Below are 26,480 nucleotides of genomic sequence, written 5' to 3'. Positions count from 1 at the left end.
GTTTGACTCCATTAAAATGACATTTTGTTGGTTCTTCGAGTTTTCTGTGTCATTTGTGAAGAATTTTCTTACACCTATTTTACGTTACCAAGTAATATTTTTAGTGATTTAAGTATTATACTATTTTATACTTTTACCATTTTGTTATTATAATATTTGTGATAAATTGTTACAGGTTACGTGTGAAGCCGGAAGGAGGCACGCCTGAGAAACGTACTGCGTGATTGGGGCCGAACATTTCGGCCCACACAGAAATGGAACCCGTCCCAGACACCCGCCCGCCAGCCCAGCTTTTTGAGCACGGTCAGTTTAAAAAAGAAAAACTTAAAAATTTTATTATAAAACATTGGATTTGTGAATAATATTAGTGCACCTTGCCTAATACCTAATACCTCCACTAACGTTTTTATGATAAGATTCTTTTGACTATTTTGTTCCCCTTCAACAATGCAGTGTTACTTCTCCTCCTCTTCATATACAAATAGCTTACAAACTACCAATGATTGTACACTTCCGCAGGATGATCCAGCCATTCACTATTCAGACCAATTCGCTGTAAACTCACCGCCCTAATAGTTAAATCATGACACCCAATTACTACTTCTTATTCTTCTTAACCTTCGTTAGTAATAAATTTGAACTCTTTTATTTTGTTGTGACAAGAGGACATCATTTATTCTAAACATAACTGAAATATTTTTATTTAAATTTCTTGATAAAAAAAAACTCTACTTAAGCTGAAACAGTTTTTCTCTCTCCGTTCACGCAGTTATTAAAATTTCAATTAGACTTCAATCTTATACTTCAAGTAGTTAATCAATTTTGAGTTTACTTAACCATTGGCTATGTCTGGGTCCAAAAACTAGAAACTGCCTGATTGTGCCCACTTTGATATTCTTTGATATACACTTTGAGTGTGAGGTTAAATTAGGAGGATTGACAACTCATTATAATACAAGAAAACGTTTATTTATAACCGCACTCATCACATAGAAATTAAATATTAAATAAATACCTGGGATTTAGTCAATCTACAACAAAACGATGTGTATTTGATGTATATTTTGGAGTAACGGAAGGAAATATATAAAACGGATGTATGTGAGCGATTAGATTATGCTTAAATCTTAGAATTTGAGATTGATAGCTGAATAAATACGATGTCTTCTGACTAAAGTTGTGTACAATTATTATTATTATTATTATTATTTTATGATTTAAGACGCGTCAACATCTAAGGTTATTGGCGCCCGGAGCTTTTTCATTGCACTGCCATCACCGGACAGTGAGCTGTAAGAAGCTCCTAGGAAGAGAAAATCTAAGGGTCAGCTGCTGGATTCGAACCCGGGACCTCCGCGTGGGAGTCCAGTATGCTAACCTCATAGCTAATCCCTTCCCTTATTATTATTATTTTGCGCATCAACAGCTGAGGTTATTAGCGCCCGGAGCTTTTTCCAGTGCACTGCCGGCCTCCGGACAGTGTTCTCTCGTTACTTACAGTGAGCTGTAAGAAGCTCCTAGGAAGAGAAAATCTAAGGGTCAGCCGCTGGAGTCGAACCCGGGACCTCCGCGTGGGAGTCCAGTATGCTAACCTCATAGCTAATCCCTTCCCTTATTATTATTATTATTATTATTATTATTAGCCATTCGCCGTTATGGAAGCAAATCCTACGCTATCTAAAGCCACTCTGGGCTCATATTGCTACCACAAAAACAGCAACAACACCAATATTGAAAAAAATAAGTCTCAAATCTAAGCCACTTAAGATTCATAGCTTATAGCAATACAAATCAAACAACCTTAGGGGAGAAACAACCTAAACTCCTCCACCGTCTGTCTATACCACCCAAAGTGTTTAAACATCAGGGACCTCAGGAAAGATGATAGAGATGAGCTCCGTTGTCTTGAGCACAACTCTTATTTCAATATCTCATAACATTCCAGAGCGTTTACTACGTACAAAAACCTTTCATTGTAGAGATTCAATACGTTTTAGTGAGATTAAATTACCAAGATTTTGCAAAAGAAGCTTTGCACATTTTTCACTATTATTGAGGCAAATTGATTGAAATAGTTTCTCCATATAATATTTCTTATTTACTATTGAATTATTGTGCAAATAAATTGATTTGAAATTGTTGTCTGAGGAGTGGAAAATGATTGAGTGCAAGCGTACATTAATGTCTCCAAATTTCACTTTTATGTGTGCTGAGTCACAAAATATTGAGAATGTTGTTAGGTCCGCAGTCCGCGATATATCGATGAATTTAACCTTTCATACCAAGCATTTTATTTTGGTTCTGAATTTTCAACTAACATTAGAATTGATTTATTAGTTGGGAGTTCAATATTTGATGTCCTCTAATAATGTTTCTGTCATAAGCTTAACTTCCTGTAAGCAGAGATGAGCTGCAACACTTGATTTTCAAATTGTTCAGTACAGGCTTAAAGCAAAACTATATAAGTACACGCGCTAGAAGCGTTTACGAAAAAAAGTTTCGTCAGTTTTAAATAGTCAGCACAAATTACCAGAGATTTCTTCGCTTTTAAACATTTTTGTTCGGCTTTTGTATTCACCATCCTTCTTTGTTGTAGAGTAAACGTGAAAAGTCAGATTGTTAGGAAAGCTCCTGATGTCTCTCTTCGGTCTCACTTCTTGAAAATATTAATTTTTCTCAGAGAAATGTGGACTACTTATAATTTAGATTATCTCGTAATTCCTGCCCTAGAAAGCTAATGACTTCATATGGCCAACATTACAAAGATATGTTTGGTTTTTTTTATTTTAAAATTTTGGCGATTCAGCATAAATAAAAGTATTGCCTAATTTGGCAATGTTTCTAATATTACGTACGGTGACCTAATTTAATAATCATTAACAATTTTACTGTGAAGAATACATTATAAAATGAACTATTTTTGTTTTTATCTTTTAAATCTAAAGCTTATATTTTGTGCTTTTTTTATTATTGTTCAAAGATTATAAGAAGGCAAGAAACTTTAGACTCCATCAACTCACTTTGTTCCTTTTTCACTTGAAAACTGTAAAAATTTTTATCAAAAGTGGCATCACATATTATTGTTAACGGAAGTTTCGTAATTGTGACTTAATTTCGAAAAAGAGTTTTAATCCGTAAATACAAATTTCGAGGTTTGAAAGTTTAGTTATATTGGTCTACAAAAATCTTAGTTCTTCTCCAACATTCCTTTCTCAACTTCACCAAAGATGAACAATGAAAAACGTCGAATTTGGTGAGCCATCGTTTATAAGAACTCGGTTAAACGCTGTTTATCAGTCCAATCTGAAGTTCTTTAGGCCTTAAACATGCAATTTAGATCTTCTCACCAATTTTTGTCTCCTAAAATAAGTCCATAATTCTATCCGTGGCCATTCAAAACTAACTTCCAAATCAAAGAAACATAGTTTATCGACTCCATTGCTTTCTTCCAGATCTGATAACGATAAAACAGATCGTGGTGCAGATGTGGTTCTCTCTCATTTGGTGTTTCACTTCTACCCTCGGTATTTACTATAAAATTCAAGAATAAATTTACTTGAGGCATGTTTTAAGACAGTGGTTTTAACCGGTGTTCCGAGAATATGGTCCAAGTGTTCCGCGAAATTTCAATTTTAAATGCATTGAAATTTAGAAACTTAGGAAAGATACGAAAAGAAAAAATTGTTCCTTTTTTTTAATTTGAATTTAATTTTAAGTTCTTGCTAAATACCGAATTTCAAATTATTTAATGTTAGTGTTCCGCGAGAAAAATATATACATATAATTGTGTTCCGCGTCTATGATAAGGTTAAGAACCACTGATATAAAGGGTTGAAAAATTTTTGGGTCATGAAATTCTGTAAAATTATTGCCATTCTATATCTCCCACTGTGAACCACGTATTCGTATGAAATTTTGTTCTTTTGTACACTTTGTTTTTCTCAATTATAAACTATAGTTATTTTGTGCACAGATCTAAAAAGGTAGAAGATATAAAGGGTTGAAAATTTTTTGGGTCATGAAATTCTGTAAAATTATGGCCGTTCTATATCTCCCACTGTGAACGACGTATTCGTATGAAATTTTGTTCTCTTGTACACTTTGTTTTTCTCAATTATAAACTATAGTTATTTTGTGCACAGATCTAAAAAGGTAGAAGATATAAAGGGTTGAAAATTTTTTGGGTCATGAAATTCTGTAAAATTATGGCCGTTCTATATCTCCCACTGTGAACCACGTATTCGTATGAAATTTTGTTATCTTGTACACTTTGATTTTCTCAATTATAAACTATAGTTATTTTGTGCATAGATCTATAATTTTAGAAGATATAAAGGGTTGAAAATTTTTTGGGTCATGAAATTCTGTAAAATTATGGCCGTTCTATATCTCCCACTGTGAACCACGTATTCGAATGAAATTTTGTTCTCTTGTACACTTTGTTTTTCTCAATTATGAACTATAGTTATTTTGTACACAGATCTATAAATGTAGAAGATATAAAGGGTTGAAAATTTTTTGGGTCATGTAATTCTGTAAAATAATGGCCGTTCTTTATCTCCCACTGTGAACGACGTATTCGTATGAAATTTTGTTCTCTTGTACACTTTGTTTTTCTCAATTATAAACTATAGTTATTTTGTGCACAGATCTAAAAAGGTAGAAGATATAAAGGGTTGAAAACTTTTTGGGTCATGATATTCTGTAAAATTCTGGCCGTTCTATACATCTCACTGTGAACCACGTATTCGTATGAAATTTTGTTCTCTTATACACTTTGTTTTTCTCAATTATAAACTATAGTTATTTTGTGCACAGATCTAAAAAGGTAGAAGATATAAAGGGTTGAAAATTTTTTGGGTCATGAATTTCTGTAAAATTATGGCCGTTCTATATCTCCCACTGTGAACGACGTATTCGTATGAAATTTTGTTCTCTTATACACTTTGTTTTTCTCAATTATAAACTATAGTTATTTTGTGCACATATCTAAAAAGGTAGAAGATATAAAGGGTTGAAAATTTTTTGGGTCATGAATTTCTGTAAATATATGGCCGTTCTATATCTCCCACTGTGAACCACGTATTCGTATGAAATTTTGTACTCTTGTACACTTTGTTTTTCTCAATTATAAGCTATAGTTAATTTGTGCACAGATCTATAATTTTAGAAGATATAAAGGGTTGAAAAATTTTTGGGTCATGAAATTCTGTAAAATAATGGCCGTTCTATATCTCCCACTGTGAACGACGTATTCGTATGAAATTTTGTTCTTTTGTACACTTTGTTTTTCTCGAATATAAACTATTGTTATTTTGTGCATAGATCTATAATTTTAAAAGATATAAAGGGTTGAAAAATTTTTGGGTCATGAAATTCTGTAAAATTATTGCCATTCTATATCTCCCACTGTGAACCACGTATTCGTATGAAATTTTGTTCTTTTGTACACTTTGTTTTTCTCAATTATGAACTATAGTTATTTTGTACACAGATCTATAAATGTAGAAGATATAAAGGGTTGAAAATTTTTTGGGTCATGAAATTCTGTAAAATTATGGCCGTTCTATATCTCCCACTGTGAACCACGTATTCGTATGAAATTTTGTTATCTTGTACACTTTGATTTTCTCAATTATAAACTATAGTTATTTTGTGCATAGATCTATAATTTTAGAAGATATAAAGGGTTGAAAATTTTTTGGGTCATGAAATTCTGTAAAATTATGGCCGTTCTATATCTCCCACTGTGAACCACGTATTCGAATGAAATTTTGTTCTCTTGTACACTTTGTTTTTCTCAATTATAAACTATAGTTATTTTGTGCACAGATCTAAAAAGGGAGAAGATATAAAGGGTTGAAAATTTTTTGGGTCATGAAATTCTGTGAAATTATGGCCGTTCTATATCTCCCACTGTGAACGACGTATTCGTATGAAATTTTGTTCTCTTATACACTTTGTTTTTCTCAATTATAAACTATAGTTATTTTGTGCACAGATCTAAAAAGAGAGAAGATATAAAGGGTTGAAAATTTTTTGGGTCATGAATTTCTGTAAAATTATGGCCGTTCTATATCTCCCACTGTGAACCACGTATTCGTATGAAATTTTGTTATCTTGTACACTTTGATTTTCTCAATTATAAACTATAGTTATTTTGTGCATAGATCTATAATTTTAGAAGATATAAAGGGTTGAAAATTTTTTGGGTCATGAAATTCTGTAAAATTATGGCCGTTCTATATCTCCCACTGTGAACCACGTATTCGAATGAAATTTTGTTCTCTTGTACACTTTGTTTTTCTCAATTATGAACTATAGTTATTTTGTACACAGATCTATAAATGTAGAAGATATAAAGGGTTGAAAATTTTTTGGGTCATGAAATTCTGTAAAATTATGGCCGTTCTATATCTCCCACTGTGAACGACGTATTCGTATGAAATTTTGTTCTCTTGTACACTTTGTTTTTCTCAATTATAAACTATAGTTATTTTGTGCACAGATCTAAAAAGGTAGAAGATATAAAGGGTTGAAAATTTTTTGGGTCATGAAATTCTGTAAAATTATGGCCGTTCTATATCTCCCACTGTGAACCACGTATTCGTATGAAATTTTGTTATCTTGTACACTTTGATTTTCTCAATTATAAACTATAGTTATTTTGTGCATAGATCTATAATTTTAGAAGATATAAAGGGTTGAAAATTTTTTGGGTCATGAAATTCTGTAAAATTATGGCCGTTCTATATCTCCCACTGTGAACCACGTATTCGAATGAAATTTTGTTCTCTTGTACACTTTGTTTTTCTCAATTATGAACTATAGTTATTTTGTACACAGATCTATAAATGTAGAAGATATAAAGGGTTGAAAATTTTTTGGGTCATGTAATTCTGTAAAATAATGGCCGTTCTTTATCTCCCACTGTGAACGACGTATTCGTATGAAATTTTGTTCTCTTGTACACTTTGTTTTTCTCAATTATAAACTATAGTTATTTTGTGCACAGATCTAAAAAGGTAGAAGATATAAAGGGTTGAAAACTTTTTGGGTCATGATATTCTGTAAAATTCTGGCCGTTCTATACATCTCACTGTGAACCACGTATTCGTATGAAATTTTGTTCTCTTATACACTTTGTTTTTCTCAATTATAAACTATAGTTATTTTGTGCACAGATCTAAAAAGGTAGAAGATATAAAGGGTTGAAAATTTTTTGGGTCATGAATTTCTGTAAAATTATGGCCGTTCTATATCTCCCACTGTGAACGACGTATTCGTATGAAATTTTGTTCTCTTATACACTTTGTTTTTCTCAATTATAAACTATAGTTATTTTGTGCACATATCTAAAAAGGTAGAAGATATAAAGGGTTGAAAATTTTTTGGGTCATGAATTTCTGTAAATATATGGCCGTTCTATATCTCCCACTGTGAACCACGTATTCGTATGAAATTTTGTACTCTTGTACACTTTGTTTTTCTCAATTATAAGCTATAGTTAATTTGTGCACAGATCTATAATTTTAGAAGATATAAAGGGTTGAAAAATTTTTGGGGTCATGAAATTCTGTAAAATAATGGCCGTTCTATATCTCCCACTGTGAACGACGTATTCGTATGAAATTTTGTTCTTTTGTACACTTTGTTTTTCTCGAATATAAACTATTGTTATTTTGTGCATAGATCTATAATTTTAAAAGATATAAAGGGTTGAAAAATTTTTGGGTCATGAAATTCTGTAAAATTATTGCCATTCTATATCTCCCACTGTGAACCACGTATTCGTATGAAATTTTGTTCTTTTGTACACTTTGTTTTTCTCAATTATGAACTATAGTTATTTTGTACACAGATCTATAAATGTAGAAGATATAAAGGGTTGAAAATTTTTTGGGTCATGAAATTCTGTAAAATTATGGCCGTTCTATATCTCCCACTGTGAACCACGTATTCGTATGAAATTTTGTTATCTTGTACACTTTGATTTTCTCAATTATAAACTATAGTTATTTTGTGCATAGATCTATAATTTTAGAAGATATAAAGGGTTGAAAATTTTTTGGGTCATGAAATTCTGTAAAATTATGGCCGTTCTATATCTCCCACTGTGAACCACGTATTCGAATGAAATTTTGTTCTCTTGTACACTTTGTTTTTCTCAATTATGAACTATAGTTATTTTGTACACAGATCTATAAATGTAGAAGATATAAAGGGTTGAAAATTTTTTGGGTCATGTAATTCTGTAAAATAATGGCCGTTCTTTATCTCCCACTGTGAACGACGTATTCGTATGAAATTTTGTTCTCTTGTACACTTTGTTTTTCTCAATTATAAACTATAGTTATTTTGTGCACAGATCTAAAAAGGTAGAAGATATAAAGGGTTGAAAACTTTTTGGGTCATGATATTCTGTAAAATTCTGGCCGTTCTATACATCTCACTGTGAACCACGTATTCGTATGAAATTTTGTTCTCTTATACACTTTGTTTTTCTCAATTATAAACTATAGTTATTTTGTGCACAGATCTAAAAAGGTAGAAGATATAAAGGGTTGAAAATTTTTTGGGTCATGAATTTCTGTAAAATTATGGCCGTTCTATATCTCCCACTGTGAACGACGTATTCGTATGAAATTTTGTTCTCTTATACACTTTGTTTTTCTCAATTATAAACTATAGTTATTTTGTGCACATATCTAAAAAGGTAGAAGATATAAAGGGTTGAAAATTTTTTGGGTCATGAATTTCTGTAAATATATGGCCGTTCTATATCTCCCACTGTGAACCACGTATTCGTATGAAATTTTGTACTCTTGTACACTTTGTTTTTCTCAATTATAAGCTATAGTTAATTTGTGCACAGATCTATAATTTTAGAAGATATAAAGGGTTGAAAAATTTTTGGGTCATGAAATTCTGTAAAATAATGGCCGTTCTATATCTCCCACTGTGAACGACGTATTCGTATGAAATTTTGTTCTTTTGTACACTTTGTTTTTCTCAATTATGAACTATAGTTATTTTGTACACAGATCTATAAATGTAGAAGATATAAAGGGTTGAAAATTTTTTGGGTCATGAAATTCTGTAAAATTATGGCCGTTCTATATCTCCCACTGTGAACCACGTATTCGTATGAAATTTTGTTATCTTGTACACTTTGATTTTCTCAATTATAAACTATAGTTATTTTGTGCATAGATCTATAATTTTAGAAGATATAAAGGGTTGAAAATTTTTTGGGTCATGAAATTCTGTAAAATTATGGCCGTTCTATATCTCCCACTGTGAACCACGTATTCGAATGAAATTTTGTTCTCTTGTACACTTTGTTTTTCTCAATTATAAACTATAGTTATTTTGTGCACAGATCTAAAAAGGGAGAAGATATAAAGGGTTGAAAATTTTTTGGGTCATGAAATTCTGTGAAATTATGGCCGTTCTATATCTCCCACTGTGAACGACGTATTCGTATGAAATTTTGTTCTCTTATACACTTTGTTTTTCTCAATTATAAACTATAGTTATTTTGTGCACAGATCTAAAAAGAGAGAAGATATAAAGGGTTGAAAATTTTTTGGGTCATGAATTTCTGTAAAATTATGGCCGTTCTATATCTCCCACTGTGAACCACGTATTCGTATGAAATTTTGTTCTCTTGTACACTTTGATTTTCTCAATTATAAACTATAGTTATTTTGTGCATAGATCTATAATTTTAGAAGATATAAAGGGTTGAAAATTTTTTGGGTCATGAAATTCTGTAAAATTATGGCCGTTCTATATCTCCCACTGTGAACCACGTATTCGAATGAAATTTTGTTCTCTTGTACACTTTGTTTTTCTCAATTATGAACTATAGTTATTTTGTACACAGATCTATAAATGTAGAAGATATAAAGGGTTGAAAATTTTTTGGGTCATGAAATTCTGTAAAATTATGGCCGTTCTATATCTCCCACTGTGAACGACGTATTCGTATGAAATTTTGTTCTCTTGTACACTTTGTTTTTCTCAATTATAAACTATAGTTATTTTGTGCACAGATCTAAAAAGGTAGAAGATATAAAGGGTTGAAAATTTTTTGGGTCATGAAATTCTGTAAAATTATGGCCGTTCTATATCTCCCACTGTGAACCACGTATTCGTATGAAATTTTGTTATCTTGTACACTTTGATTTTCTCAATTATAAACTATAGTTATTTTGTGCATAGATCTATAATTTTAGAAGATATAAAGGGTTGAAAATTTTTTGGGTCATGAAATTCTGTAAAATTATGGCCGTTCTATATCTCCCACTGTGAACCACGTATTCGAATGAAATTTTGTTCTCTTGTACACTTTGTTTTTCTCAATTATGAACTATAGTTATTTTGTACACAGATCTATAAATGTAGAAGATATAAAGGGTTGAAAATTTTTTGGGTCATGTAATTCTGTAAAATAATGGCCGTTCTTTATCTCCCACTGTGAACGACGTATTCGTATGAAATTTTGTTCTCTTGTACACTTTGTTTTTCTCAATTATAAACTATAGTTATTTTGTGCACAGATCTAAAAAGGTAGAAGATATAAAGGGTTGAAAACTTTTTGGGTCATGATATTCTGTAAAATTCTGGCCGTTCTATACATCTCACTGTGAACCACGTATTCGTATGAAATTTTGTTCTCTTATACACTTTGTTTTTCTCAATTATAAACTATAGTTATTTTGTGCACAGATCTAAAAAGGTAGAAGATATAAAGGGTTGAAAATTTTTTGGGTCATGAATTTCTGTAAAATTATGGCCGTTCTATATCTCCCACTGTGAACGACGTATTCGTATGAAATTTTGTTCTCTTATACACTTTGTTTTTCTCAATTATAAACTATAGTTATTTTGTGCACATATCTAAAAAGGTAGAAGATATAAAGGGTTGAAAATTTTTTGGGTCATGAATTTCTGTAAATATATGGCCGTTCTATATCTCCCACTGTGAACCACGTATTCGTATGAAATTTTGTACTCTTGTACACTTTGTTTTTCTCAATTATAAGCTATAGTTAATTTGTGCACAGATCTATAATTTTAGAAGATATAAAGGGTTGAAAAATTTTTGGGTCATGAAATTCTGTAAAATAATGGCCGTTCTATATCTCCCACTGTGAACCACGTATTCGTATGAAATTTTGTTCTTTTGTACACTTTGTTTTTCTCGAATATAAACTATTGTTATTTTGTGCATAGATCTATAATTTTAAAAGATATAAAGGGTTGAAAAATTTTTGGGTCATGAAATTCTGTAAAATTATTGCCATTCTATATCTCCCACTGTGAACCACGTATTCGTATGAAATTTTGTTCTTTTGTACACTTTGTTTTTCTCAATTATGAACTATAGTTATTTTGTACACAGATCTATAAATGTAGAAGATATAAAGGGTTGAAAATTTTTTGGGTCATGAAATTCTGTAAAATTATGGCCGTTCTATATCTCCCACTGTGAACCACGTATTCGTATGAAATTTTGTTATCTTGTACACTTTGATTTTCTCAATTATAAACTATAGTTATTTTGTGCATAGATCTATAATTTTAGAAGATATAAAGGGTTGAAAATTTTTTGGGTCATGAAATTCTGTAAAATTATGGCCGTTCTATATCTCCCACTGTGAACCACGTATTCGAATGAAATTTTGTTCTCTTGTACACTTTGTTTTTCTCAATTATGAACTATAGTTATTTTCTACACAGATCTATAAATGTAGAAGATATAAAGGGTTGAAAATTTTTTGGGTCATGTAATTCTGTAAAATAATGGCCGTTCTTTATCTCCCACTGTGAACGACGTATTCGTATGAAATTTTGTTCTCTTGTACACTTTGTTTTTCTCAATTATAAACTATAGTTATTTTGTGCACAGATCTAAAAAGGTAGAAGATATAAAGGGTTGAAAACTTTTTGGGTCATGATATTCTGTAAAATTCTGGCCGTTCTATATATCTCACTGTGAACCACGTATTCGTATGAAATTTTGTTCTCTTATACACTTTGTTTTTCTCAATTATAAACTATAGTTATTTTGTGCACAGATCTAAAAAGGTAGAAGATATAAAGGGTTGAAAATTTTTTGGGTCATGAATTTCTGTAAAATTATGGCCGTTCTATATCTCCCACTGTGAACGACGTATTCGTATGAAATTTTGTTCTCTTGTACACTTTGTTTTTCTCAATTATAAACTATAGTTATTTTGTGCACAGATCTAAAAAGGTAGAAGATATAAAGGGTTGAAAATTTTTTGGGTCATGAAATTCTGTAAAATTATGGCCGTTCTATATCTCCCACTGTGAACGACGTATTCGTATGAAATTTTGTTATCTTGTACACTTTGATTTTCTCAATTATAAACTATAGTTATTTTGTGCATAGATCTATAATTTTAGAAGATATAAAGGGTTGAAAATTTTTTGGGTCATGAAATTCTGTAAAATTATGGCCGTTCTATATCTCCCACTGTGAACCACGTATTCGAATGAAATTTTGTTCTCTTGTACACTTTGTTTTTCTCAATTATGAACTATAGTTATTTTGTACACAGATCTATAAATGTAGAAGATATAAAGGGTTGAAAATTTTTTGGGTCATGAAATTCTGTAAAATTATGGCCGTTCTATATCTCCCACTGTGAACGACGTATTCGTATGAAATTTTGTTCTCTTGTACACTTTGTTTTTCTCAATTATAAACTATAGTTATTTTGTGCACAGATCTAAAAAGGTAGAAGATATAAAGGGTTGAAAATTTTTTGGGTCATGAAATTCTGTAAAATTATGGCCGTTCTATATCTCCCACTGTGAACCACGTATTCGTATGAAATTTTGTTATCTTGTACACTTTGATTTTCTCAATTATAAACTATAGTTATTTTGTGCATAGATCTATAATTTTAGATGATATAAAGGGTTGAAAATTTTTTGGGTCATGAAATTCTGTAAAATTATGGCCGTTCTATATCTCCCACTGTGAACCACGTATTCGAATGAAATTTTGTTCTCTTGTACACTTTGTTTTTCTCAATTATGAACTATAGTTATTTTGTACACAGATCTATAAATGTAGAAGATATAAAGGGTTGAAAATTTTTTGGGTCATGTAATTCTGTAAAATAATGGCCGTTCTTTATCTCCCACTGTGAACGACGTATTCGTATGAAATTTTGTTCTCTTGTACACTTTGTTTTTCTCAATTATAAACTATAGTTATTTTGTGCACAGATCTAAAAAGGTAGAAGATATAAAGGGTTGAAAACTTTTTGGGTCATGATATTCTGTAAAATTCTGGCCGTTCTATACATCTCACTGTGAACCACGTATTCGTATGAAATTTTGTTCTCTTATACACTTTGTTTTTCTCAATTATAAACTATAGTTATTTTGTGCACAGATCTAAAAAGGTAGAAGATATAAAGGGTTGAAAATTTTTTGGGTCATGAATTTCTGTAAAATTATGGCCGTTCTATATCTCCCACTGTGAACGACGTATTCGTATGAAATTTTGTTCTCTTATACACTTTGTTTTTCTCAATTATAAACTATAGTTATTTTGTGCACATATCTAAAAAGGTAGAAGATATAAAGGGTTGAAAATTTTTTGGGTCATGAATTTCTGTAAATATATGGCCGTTCTATATCTCCCACTGTGAACCACGTATTCGTATGAAATTTTGTACTCTTGTACACTTTGTTTTTCTCAATTATAAGCTATAGTTAATTTGTGCACAGATCTATAATTTTAGAAGATATAAAGGGTTGAAAAATTTTTGGGTCATGAAATTCTGTAAAATAATGGCCGTTCTATATCTCCCACTGTGAACGACGTATTCGTATGAAATTTTGTTCTTTTGTACACTTTGTTTTTCTCGAATATAAACTATTGTTATTTTGTGCATAGATCTATAATTTTAAAAGATATAAAGGGTTGAAAAATTTTTGGGTCATGAAATTCTGTAAAATTATTGCCATTCTATATCTCCCACTGTGAACCACGTATTCGTATGAAATTTTGTTCTTTTGTACACTTTGTTTTTCTCAATTATGAACTATAGTTATTTTGTACACAGATCTATAAATGTAGAAGATATAAAGGGTTGAAAATTTTTTGGGTCATGAAATTCTGTAAAATTATGGCCGTTCTATATCTCCCACTGTGAACCACGTATTCGTATGAAATTTTGTTATCTTGTACACTTTGATTTTCTCAATTATAAACTATAGTTATTTTGTGCATAGATCTATAATTTTAGAAGATATAAAGGGTTGAAAATTTTTTGGGTCATGAAATTCTGTAAAATTATGGCCGTTCTATATCTCCCACTGTGAACCACGTATTCGAATGAAATTTTGTTCTCTTGTACACTTTGTTTTTCTCAATTATAAACTATAGTTATTTTGTGCACAGATCTAAAAAGGGAGAAGATATAAAGGGTTGAAAATTTTTTGGGTCATGAAATTCTGTGAAATTATGGCCGTTCTATATCTCCCACTGTGAACGACGTATTCGTATGAAATTTTGTTCTCTTATACACTTTGTTTTTCTCAATTATAAACTATAGTTATTTTGTGCACAGATCTAAAAAGAGAGAAGATATAAAGGGTTGAAAATTTTTTGGGTCATGAATTTCTGTAAAATTATGGCCGTTCTATATCTCCCACTGTGAACCACGTATTCGTATGAAATTTTGTTATCTTGTACACTTTGATTTTCTCAATTATAAACTATAGTTATTTTGTGCATAGATCTATAATTTTAGAAGATATAAAGGGTTGAAAATTTTTTGGGTCATGAAATTCTGTAAAATTATGGCCGTTCTATATCTCCCACTGTGAACCACGTATTCGAATGAAATTTTGTTCTCTTGTACACTTTGTTTTTCTCAATTATGAACTATAGTTATTTTGTACACAGATCTATAAATGTAGAAGATATAAAGGGTTGAAAATTTTTTGGGTCATGAAATTCTGTAAAATTATGGCCGTTCTATATCTCCCACTGTGAACGACGTATTCGTATGAAATTTTGTTCTCTTGTACACTTTGTTTTTCTCAATTATAAACTATAGTTATTTTGTGCACAGATCTAAAAAGGTAGAAGATATAAAGGGTTGAAAATTTTTTGGGTCATGAAATTCTGTAAAATTATGGCCGTTCTATATCTCCCACTGTGAACCACGTATTCGTATGAAATTTTGTTATCTTGTACACTTTGATTTTCTCAATTATAAACTATAGTTATTTTGTGCATAGATCTATAATTTTAGAAGATATAAAGGGTTGAAAATTTTTTGGGTCATGAAATTCTGTAAAATTATGGCCGTTCTATATCTCCCACTGTGAACCACGTATTCGAATGAAATTTTGTTCTCTTGTACACTTTGTTTTTCTCAATTATGAACTATAGTTATTTTGTACACAGATCTATAAATGTAGAAGATATAAAGGGTTGAAAATTTTTTGGGTCATGTAATTCTGTAAAATAATGGCCGTTCTTTATCTCCCACTGTGAACGACGTATTCGTATGAAATTTTGTTCTCTTGTACACTTTGTTTTTCTCAATTATAAACTATAGTTATTTTGTGCACAGATCTAAAAAGGTAGAAGATATAAAGGGTTGAAAATTTTTTGGGTCATGAATTTCTGTAAAATTATGGCCGTTCTATATCTCCCACTGTGAACGACGTATTCGTATGAAATTTTGTTCTCTTATACACTTTGTTTTTCTCAATTATAAACTATAGTTATTTTGTGCACATATCTAAAAAGGTAGAAGATATAAAGGGTTGAAAATTTTTTGGGTCATGAATTTCTGTAAATATATGGCCGTTCTATATCTCCCACTGTGAACCACGTATTCGTATGAAATTTTGTACTCTTGTACACTTTGTTTTTCTCAATTATAAGCTATAGTTAATTTGTGCACAGATCTATAATTTTAGAAGATATAAAGGGTTGAAAAATTTTTGGGTCATGAAATTCTGTAAAATAATGGCCGTTCTATATCTCCCACTGTGAACGACGTATTCGTATGAAATTTTGTTCTTTTGTACACTTTGTTTTTCTCGAATATAAACTATTGTTATTTTGTGCATAGATCTATAATTTTAAAAGATATAAAGGGTTGAAAAATTTTTGGGTCATGAAATTCTGTAAAATTATTGCCATTCTATATCTCCCACTGTGAACCACGTATTCGTATGAAATTTTGTTCTTTTGTACACTTTGTTTTTCTCAATTATGAACTATAGTTATTTTGTACACAGATCTATAAATGTAGAAGATATAAAGGGTTGAAAATTTTTTGGGTCATGAAATTCTGTAAAATTATGGCCGTTCTATATCTCCCACTGTGAACCACGTATTCGTATGAAATTTTGTTATCTTGTACACTTTGATTTTCTCAATTATAAACTATAGTTATTTTGTGCATAGATCTATAATTTTAGAAGATATAAAGGGTTGAAAATTTTTTGGGTCATGAAATTCTGTAAAATTATGGCCGTTCTATATCTCCCACTGTGAACGACGTATTCGAATGAAATTTTGTTCTCTTGTACACTTTGTTTTTCTCAATTATAAACTATAGTTATTTTGTGCACAGATCTAAAAAGGGAGAAGATATAAAGGGTTGAAAATTTTTTGGGTCATGAAATTCTGTGAAATTATGGCCGTTCTATATCTCCCACTGTGAACGACGTATTCGTATGAAATTTTGTTCTCTTATACACTTTGTTTTTCTCAATTATAAACTATAGTTATTTTGTGCACAGATCTAAAAAGAGAGAAGATATAAAGGGTTGAAAATTTTTTGGGTCATGAATTTCTGTAAAATTATGGCCGTTCTATATCTCCCACTGTGAACCACGTATTCGTATGAAATTTTGTACTCTTGTACACTTTGTTTTTCTCAATTATAAACTATAGTTATTTTGTGCACAGATCTATAATTTTAGAAGATATAAAGGGTTGAAAATTTTTTGGGTCATGAAATTCTGTAAAATTATGGCCGTTTCATATCTCCCACCGTGAACCACGTATTCGTATGAAATTTTGTTCACTTGTACACTTTGTTTTTCTCAATTATGAACTATAGTTATTTTGTACACAGATCAATAAATGTAGAAGATATAAAGGGTTGAAAATTTTTTGGGACATGAAATTCTGTAAAATTATGGCCGTTCTATATCTCCCACTGTGAACCACGTATTCGTATGAAATTTTGTTCTTTTGTACACTTTGTTTTTCTCGAATATAAACTATTGTTATTTTGTGCATAGATCTATAATTTTAAAAGATATAAAGGGTTGAAAAATTTTTGGGTCATGAAATTCTGTAAAATTATTGCCATTCTATATCTCCCACTGTGAACCACGTATTCGTATGAAATTTTGTTCTTTTGTACACTTTGTTTTTCTAAATTATGAACTATAGTTATTTTGTACACAGATCTATAAATGTAGAAGATATAAAGGGTTGAAAATTTTTTGGGTCATGAAATTCTGTAAAATTATGGCCGTTCTATATCTCCCACTGTGAACCACGTATTCGTATGAAATTTTGTTATCTTGTACACTTTGATTTTCTCAATTATAAACTATAGTTATTTTGTGCATAGATCTATAATTTTAGAAGATATAAAGGGTTGAAAATTTTTTGGGTCATGAAATTCTGTAAAATTATGGCCGTTCTATATCTCCCACTGTGAACCACGTATTCGAATGAAATTTTGTTCTCTTGTACACTTTGTTTTTCTCAATTATGAACTATAGTTATTTTGTACACAGATCTATAAATGTAGAAGATATAAAGGGTTGAAAATTTTTTGGGTCATGAAATTCTGTAAAATTATGGCCGTTCTATATCTCCCACTGTGAACGACGTATTCGTATGAAATTTTGTTCTCTTGTACACTTTGTTTTTCTCAATTATAAACTATAGTTATTTTGTGCACAGATCTAAAAAGGTAGAAGATATAAAGGGTTGAAAACTTTTTGGGTCATGATATTCTGTAAAATTCTGGCCGTTCTATACATCTCACTGTGAACCACGTATTCGTATGAAATTTTGTTCTCTTATACACTTTGTTTTTCTCAATTATAAACTATAGTTATTTTGTGCACAGATCTAAAAAGGTAGAAGATATAAAGGGTTGAAAATTTTTTGGGTCATGAATTTCTGTAAAATTATGGCCGTTCTATATCTCCCACTGTGAACGACGTATTCGTATGAAATTTTGTTCTCTTATACACTTTGTTTTTCTCAATTATAAACTATAGTTATTTTGTGCACATATCTAAAAAGGTAGAAGATATAAAGGGTTGAAAATTTTTTGGGTCATGAATTTCTGTAAATATATGGCCGTTCTATATCTCCCACTGTTAACCACGTATTCGTATGAAATTTTGTACTCTTGTACACTTTGTTTTTCTCAATTATAAGCTATAGTTAATTTGTGCACAGATCTATAATTTTAGAAGATATAAAGGGTTGAAAAATTTTTGGGTCATGAAATTCTGTAAAATAATGGCCGTTCTATATCTCCCACTGTGAACGACGTATTCGTATGAAATTTTGTTCTCTTATACACTTTGTTTTTCTCAATTATAAACTATAGTTATTTTGTGCACATATCTAAAAAGGTAGAAGATATAAAGGGTAGAAAATTTTTTGGGTCATGAAATTCTGTAAAATTATGGCCAATTCATATCTCCCACCGTAAACCACGTATTTGTATGAAATTTCGTTCACTCGTACACTTTGTTTTTCTCAATTATGAACTATAGTTATTTTGTACACAGATCTATAAATGTAGAAGATATAAAGGGTTGAAAATTTTTTGGGTCATGAAATTCTGTAAAATTATGGCCGTTCTATATCTCCCACTGTGAACCACGTATTCGAATGAAATTTTGTTCTCTTGTACACTTTGTTTTTCTCAATTATGAACTATAGTTATTTTGTACACAGATCTATAAATGTAGAAGATATAAAGGGTTGAAAATTTTTTGGGTCATGAAATTCTGTAAAATTATGGCCGTTCTATATCTCCCACTGTGAACGACGTATTCGTATGAAATTTTGTTCTCTTGTACACTTTGTTTTTCTCAATTATAAACTATAGTTATTTTGTGCACAGATCTAAAAAGGTAGAAGATATAAAGGGTTGAAAATTTTTTGGGTCATGAAATTCTGTAAAATTATGGCCGTTCTATATCTCCCACTGTGAACCACGTATTCGTATGAAATTTTGTTATCTTGTACACTTTGATTTTCTCAATTATAAACTATAGTTATTTTGTGCATAGATCTATAATTTTAGAAGATATAAAGGGTTGAAAATTTTTTGGGTCATGAAATTCTGTAAAATTATGGCCGTTCTATATCTCCCACTGTGAACCACGTATTCGAATGAAATTTTGTTCTCTTGTACACTTTGTTTTTCTCAATTATGAACTATAGTTATTTTGTACACAGATCTATAAATGTAGAAGATATAAAGGGTTGAAAATTTTTTGGGTCATGTAATTCTGTAAAATAATGGCCGTTCTTTATCTCCCACTGTGAACGACGTATTCGTATGAAATTTTGTTCTCTTGTACACTTTGTTTTTCTCAATTATAAACTATAGTTATTTTGTGCACAGATCTAAAAAGGTAGAAGATATAAAGGGTTGAAAACTTTTTGGGTCATGATATTCTGTAAAATTCTGGCCGTTCTATACATCTCACTGTGAACCACGTATTCGTATGAAATTTTGTTCTCTTATACACTTTGTTTTTCTCAATTATAAACTATAGTTATTTTGTGCACAGATCTAAAAAGGTAGAAGATATAAAGGGTTGAAAATTTTTTGGGTCATGAATTTCTGTAAAATTATGGCCGTTCTATATCTCCCACTGTGAACGACGTATTCGTATGAAATTTTGTTCTCTTATACACTTTGTTTTTCTCAATTATAAACTATAGTTATTTTGTGCACATATCTAAAAAGGTAGAAGATATAAAGGGTTGAAAATTTTTTGGGTCATGAATTTCTGTAAATATATGGCCGTTCTATATCTCCCACTGTGAACCACGTATTCGTATGAAATTTTGTACTCTTGTACACTTTGTTTTTCTCAATTATAAGCTATAGTTAATTTGTGCACAGATCTATAATTTTAGAAGATATAAAGGGTTGAAAAATTTTTGGGTCATGAAATTCTGTAAAATAATGGCCGTTCTATATCTCCCACTGTGAACGACGTATTCGTATGAAATTTTGTTCTTTTGTACACTTTGTTTTTCTCGAATATAAACTATTGTTATTTTGTGCATAGATCTATAATTTTAAAAGATATAAAGGGTTGAAAAATTTTTGGGTCATGAAATTCTGTAAAATTATTGCCATTCTATATCTCCCACTGTGAACCACGTATTCGTATGAAATTTTGTTCTTTTGTACACTTTGTTTTTCTCAATTATGAACTATAGTTATTTTGTACACAGATCTATAAATGTAGAAGATATAAAGGGTTGAAAATTTTTTGGGTCATGAAATTCTGTAAAATTATGGCCGTTCTATATCTCCCACTGTGAACCACGTATTCGTATGAAATTTTGTTATCTTGTACACTTTGATTTTCTCAATTATAAACTATAGTTATTTTGTGCATAGATCTATAATTTTAGAAGATATAAAGGGTTGAAAATTTTTTGGGTCATGAAATTCTGTAAAATTATGGCCGTTCTATATCTCCCACTGTGAACGACGTATTCGAATGAAATTTTGTTCTCTTGTACACTTTGTTTTTCTCAATTATAAACTATAGTTATTTTGTGCACAGATCTAAAAAGGGAGAAGATATAAAGGGTTGAAAATTTTTTGGGTCATGAAATTCTGTGAAATTATGGCCGTTCTATATCTCCCACTGTGAACGACGTATTCGTATGAAATTTTGTTCTCTTATACACTTTGTTTTTCTCAATTATAAACTATAGTTATTTTGTGCACAGATCTAAAAAGAGAGAAGATATAAAGGGTTGAAAATTTTTTGGGTCATGAATTTCTGTAAAATTATGGCCGTTCTATATCTCCCACTGTGAACCACGTATTCGTATGAAATTTTGTACTCTTGTACACTTTGTTTTTCTCAATTATAAACTATAGTTATTTTGTGCACAGATCTATAATTTTAGAAGATATAAAGGGTTGAAAATTTTTTGGGTCATGAAATTCTGTAAAATTATGGCCGTTTCATATCTCCCACCGTGAACCACGTATTCGTATGAAATTTTGTTCACTTGTACACTTTGTTTTTCTCAATTATGAACTATAGTTATTTTGTACACAGATCAATAAATGTAGAAGATATAAAGGGTTGAAAATTTTTTGGGACATGAAATTCTGTAAAATTATGGCCGTTCTATATCTCCCACTGTGAACCACGTATTCGTATGAAATTTTGTTCTTTTGTACACTTTGTTTTTCTCGAATATAAACTATTGTTATTTTGTGCATAGATCTATAATTTTAAAAGATATAAAGGGTTGAAAAATTTTTGGGTCATGAAATTCTGTAAAATTATTGCCATTCTATATCTCCCACTGTGAACCACGTATTCGTATGAAATTTTGTTCTTTTGTACACTTTGTTTTTCTAAATTATGAACTATAGTTATTTTGTACACAGATCTATAAATGTAGAAGATATAAAGGGTTGAAAATTTTTTGGGTCATGAAATTCTGTAAAATTATGGCCGTTCTATATCTCCCACTGTGAACCACGTATTCGTATGAAATTTTGTTATCTTGTACACTTTGATTTTCTCAATTATAAACTATAGTTATTTTGTGCATAGATCTATAATTTTAGAAGATATAAAGGGTTGAAAATTTTTTGGGTCATGAAATTCTGTAAAATTATGGCCGTTCTATATCTCCCACTGTGAACCACGTATTCGAATGAAATTTTGTTCTCTTGTACACTTTGTTTTTCTCAATTATGAACTATAGTTATTTTGTACACAGATCTATAAATGTAGAAGATATAAAGGGTTGAAAATTTTTTGGGTCATGAAATTCTGTAAAATTATGGCCGTTCTATATCTCCCACTGTGAACGACGTATTCGTATGAAATTTTGTTCTCTTGTACACTTTGTTTTTCTCAATTATAAACTATAGTTATTTTGTGCACAGATCTAAAAAGGTAGAAGATATAAAGGGTTGAAAACTTTTTGGGTCATGATATTCTGTAAAATTCTGGCCGTTCTATACATCTCACTGTGAACCACGTATTCGTATGAAATTTTGTTCTCTTATACACTTTGTTTTTCTCAATTATAAACTATAGTTATTTTGTGCACAGATCTAAAAAGGTAGAAGATATAAAGGGTTGAAAATTTTTTGGGTCATGAATTTCTGTAAAATTATGGCCGTTCTATATCTCCCACTGTGAACGACGTATTCGTATGAAATTTTGTTCTCTTATACACTTTGTTTTTCTCAATTATAAACTATAGTTATTTTGTGCACATATCTAAAAAGGTAGAAGATATAAAGGGTTGAAAATTTTTTGGGTCATGAATTTCTGTAAATATATGGCCGTTCTATATCTCCCACTGTTAACCACGTATTCGTATGAAATTTTGTACTCTTGTACACTTTGTTTTTCTCAATTATAAGCTATAGTTAATTTGTGCACAGATCTATAATTTTAGAAGATATAAAGGGTTGAAAAATTTTTGGGTCATGAAATTCTGTAAAATAATGGCCGTTCTATATCTCCCACTGTGAACGACGTATTCGTATGAAATTTTGTTCTCTTATACACTTTGTTTTTCTCAATTATAAACTATAGTTATTTTGTGCACATATCTAAAAAGGTAGAAGATATAAAGGGTAGAAAATTTTTTGGGTCATGAAATTCTGTAAAATTATGGCCAATTCATATCTCCCACCGTAAACCACGTATTTGTATGAAATTTCGTTCACTCGTACACTTTGTTTTTCTCAATTATGAACTATAGTTATTTTGTACACAGATCTATAAATGTAGAAGATATAAAGGGTTGAAAATTTTTTGGGTCATGAAATTCTGTAAAATTATGGCCGTTCTATATCTCCCACTGTGAACCTCGTATTCGTATGAAATTTTGTTATCTTGTACACTTTGATTTTCTCAATTATAAACTATAGTTATTTTGTGCATAGATCTATAATTTTAGAAGATATAAAGGGTTGAAAATTTTTTGGGTCATGAAATTCTGTAAAATTATGGCCGTTCTATATCTCCCACTGTGAACCACGTATTCGAATGAAATTTTGTTCTCTTGTACACTTTGTTTTTCTCAATTATGAACTATAGTTATTTTGTACACAGATCTATAAATGTAGAAGATATAAAGGGTTGAAAATTTTTTGGGTCATGAAATTCTGTAAAATTATGGCCGTTCTATATCTCCCACTGTGAACGACGTATTCGTATGAAATTTTGTTCTCTTGTACACTTTGTTTTTCTCAATTATAAACTATAGTTATTTTGTGCACAGATCTAAAAAGGTAGAAGATATAAAGGGTTGAAAACTTTTTGGGTCATGATATTCTGTAAAATTCTGGCCGTTCTATACATCTCACTGTGAACCACGTATTCGTATGAAATTTTGTTCTCTTATACACTTTGTTTTTCTCAATTATAAACTATAGTTATTTTGTGCACAGATCTAAAAAGGTAGAAGATATAAAGGGTTGAAAATTTTTTGGGTCATGAATTTCTGTAAAATTATGGCCGTTCTATATCTCCCACTGTGAACGACGTATTCGTATGAAATTTTGTTCTCTTGTACACTTTGTTTTTCTCAATTATAAACTATAGTTATTTTGTACACAGATCTATAAATGTAGAAGATATAAAGGGTTGAAAATTTTTTGGGTCATGTAATTCTGTAAAATAATGGCCGTTCTTTATCTCCCACTGTGAACGACGTATTCGTATGAAATTTTGTTCTCTTGTATACTTTGTTTTTCTCAATTATAAACTATAGTTATTTTGTGCACAGATCTAAAAAGGTAGAAGATATAAAGGGTTGAAAACTTTTTGGGTCATGATATTCTGTAAAATTCTGGCCGTTCTATACATCTCACTGTGAACCACGTATTCGTATGAAATTTTGTTCTCTTATACACTTTGTTTTTCTCAATTATAAACTATAGTTATTTTGTGCACAGATCTAAAAAGGTAGAAGATATAAAGGGTTGAAAATTTTTTGGGTCATGAATTTCTGTAAAATTATGGCCGTTCTATATCTCCCACTGTGAACGACGTATTCGTATGAAATTTTGTTCTCTTATACACTTTGTTTTTCTCAATTATAAACTATAGTTATTTTGTGCACATATCTAAAAAGGTAGAAGATATAAAGGGTTGAAAATTTTTTGGGTCATGAATTTCTGTAAATATATGGCCGTTCTATATCTCCCACTGTGAACCACGTATTCGTATGAAATTTTGTACTCTTGTACACTTTGTTTTTCTCAATTATAAGCTATAGTTAATTTGTGCACAGATCTATAATTTTAGAAGATATAAAGGGTTGAAAAATTTTTGGGTCATGAAATTCTGTAAAATAATGGCCGTTCTTTATCTCCCACTGTGAACCACGTATTCGAATGAAATTTTGTTCTCTTGTACACTTTGTTTTTCTCAATTATGAACTATAGTTATTTTGTACACAGATCTATAAATGTAGAAGATATAAAGGGTTGAAAATTTTTTGGGTCATGATATTCTGTAAAATTCTGGCCGTTCTATACCTCTCACTGTGAACCACGTATTCGAATGAAATTTGGTTCTCTTATACACTTTGTTTTTCTCAATTATAAACTATAGTTATTTTGTGCACAGATCTAAAAAGGTAGAAGATATAACGGGTTGAAAATTTTTTGGGTCATGAATTTCTGTAAAATTATGGCCGTTCTATATCTCCCACTGTGAACGACGTATTCGTATGAAATTTTGTTCTCTTATACACTTTGTTTTTCTCAATTATAAACTATAGTTATTTTGTGCACATATCTAAAAAGGTAGAAGATATAAAGGGTTGAAAATTTTTTGGGTCATGAAATTCTGTAAAATTATGGCCGTTTCATATCTTCCACCGTGAACCACGTATTCGTATGAAATTTTGTTCACTTGTACACTTTGTTTTTCTCAGTTATGAACTACAGTTATTTTGTGCACAGATCAATAAATGTAGAAGATATAAAGGGTTGAAAATTTTTTGGGTCATGAAATTCTGTAAAATTATGGCCGTTCTATATCTCCCACTGTGAACCACGTATTCGTATGAAATTTTGTTCTCTTGTACACTTTGTTTTTCTCAATTATAAACTATAAATATTTTGTGAACAGATCTAAAAAGGTAGAAGATATAAACGGTTGATAATTTTTTGGGTCATGAAATTCAGTAAAATTATGGCCGTTCTATATCTCCCAAGGTGAACCACGTATTCGTATGAAATTTTGTTTTCTTATACACTTTGTTTTTCTCAATTATAAACTATAGTTATTTTGTGCACAGATCTAATAAGGTAGAAGATATAAAGGGTTGAAAATTTTTTGGGTCATGAAATTCTGTAAAAATATAGCCGTTCTATATCTCCCACTGTGAACCACGTATTCGTATGAAATTTTGTTCTCTTATACACTTTGTTTTTCTCAATTATAAATTATAGTTATTTTGTGCACAGATCTAATAAGGTAGAAGATATAAAGGGTTAAAAATTTTTTGGGTCATGAAATTCTGTAAAATTATGGCCGTTCTATATCTCCCACTGTGAACCACGTATTCGTATGAAATTTTGTTCTCTTATACACTTTGTTTTCTCAATTATAAACTATAGTTATTTTGTGCACAGATCTCAAAAGGTAGATGATATAAAGGGTTGAAAATTTTTTGGGTCATGAAATTCTGTAAAATTATGGCCTTTCTATACCTCTCACTGTGAACCACGTATTCGTATGAAATTTTGTTCTCTTGTACACTTTGTTTTTCTCAATTATAAACTATAGTTATTTTCTGCATAGATCTATAATTTTAAATGATATAAAGGGTTGAAAATTTTTTGGGTCATGAAATTCTGTAAAATAATGGCCGTTCTTTATCTCCCACTGTGAACCACGTATTCGTATGAAATTTTGTTCTCTTGTACACTTTGTTTTTCTCAATTATAAACTATAGTTATTTTGTGCATAGATCTATAATTTTAGAAGATATAAAGGGTTGAAAATTTTTTGGGTCATGAAATTCTGTAAAATTATGGCCGTTTCATATCTCCCACTGTTAACCACATATTGATCTTGAATTTTGTTCTCTTGTACACTTTGTTTTTTTTAATTATAAACTATAGTTATTTTGTGCATAGATCTATAATTTTAAAAGATATAAAGGGTTG

General features: G+C 30.4%; 1 protein-coding gene across 1 annotated transcript in view; it reads left to right on the top strand.

The window, feature by feature from the left end:
* Nucleotides 1–26,480, top strand: part of LOC141452699 (uncharacterized) — a 106,834-nt gene that overhangs the window by 39,998 nt on the left and 40,356 nt on the right. The window contains exon 2 of the mRNA XM_074125082.1: nt 176–303. The gene's annotated coding sequence lies outside the window, so the exon portion shown is untranslated. The remainder of the gene's footprint in view (nt 1–175; nt 304–26,480) is intronic.

The sequence above is a fragment of the Rhodnius prolixus genome, unplaced genomic scaffold (genome assembly GCF_049639745.1).
Source record: "Rhodnius prolixus isolate KJV_2025 unplaced genomic scaffold, Rpr scaffold_3, whole genome shotgun sequence".
Taxonomy (NCBI): domain Eukaryota; kingdom Metazoa; phylum Arthropoda; class Insecta; order Hemiptera; family Reduviidae; genus Rhodnius; species Rhodnius prolixus.
Note: the sequence above shows the minus strand (reverse complement) of the source record. Positions and strands in the feature narration are given on the sequence as shown.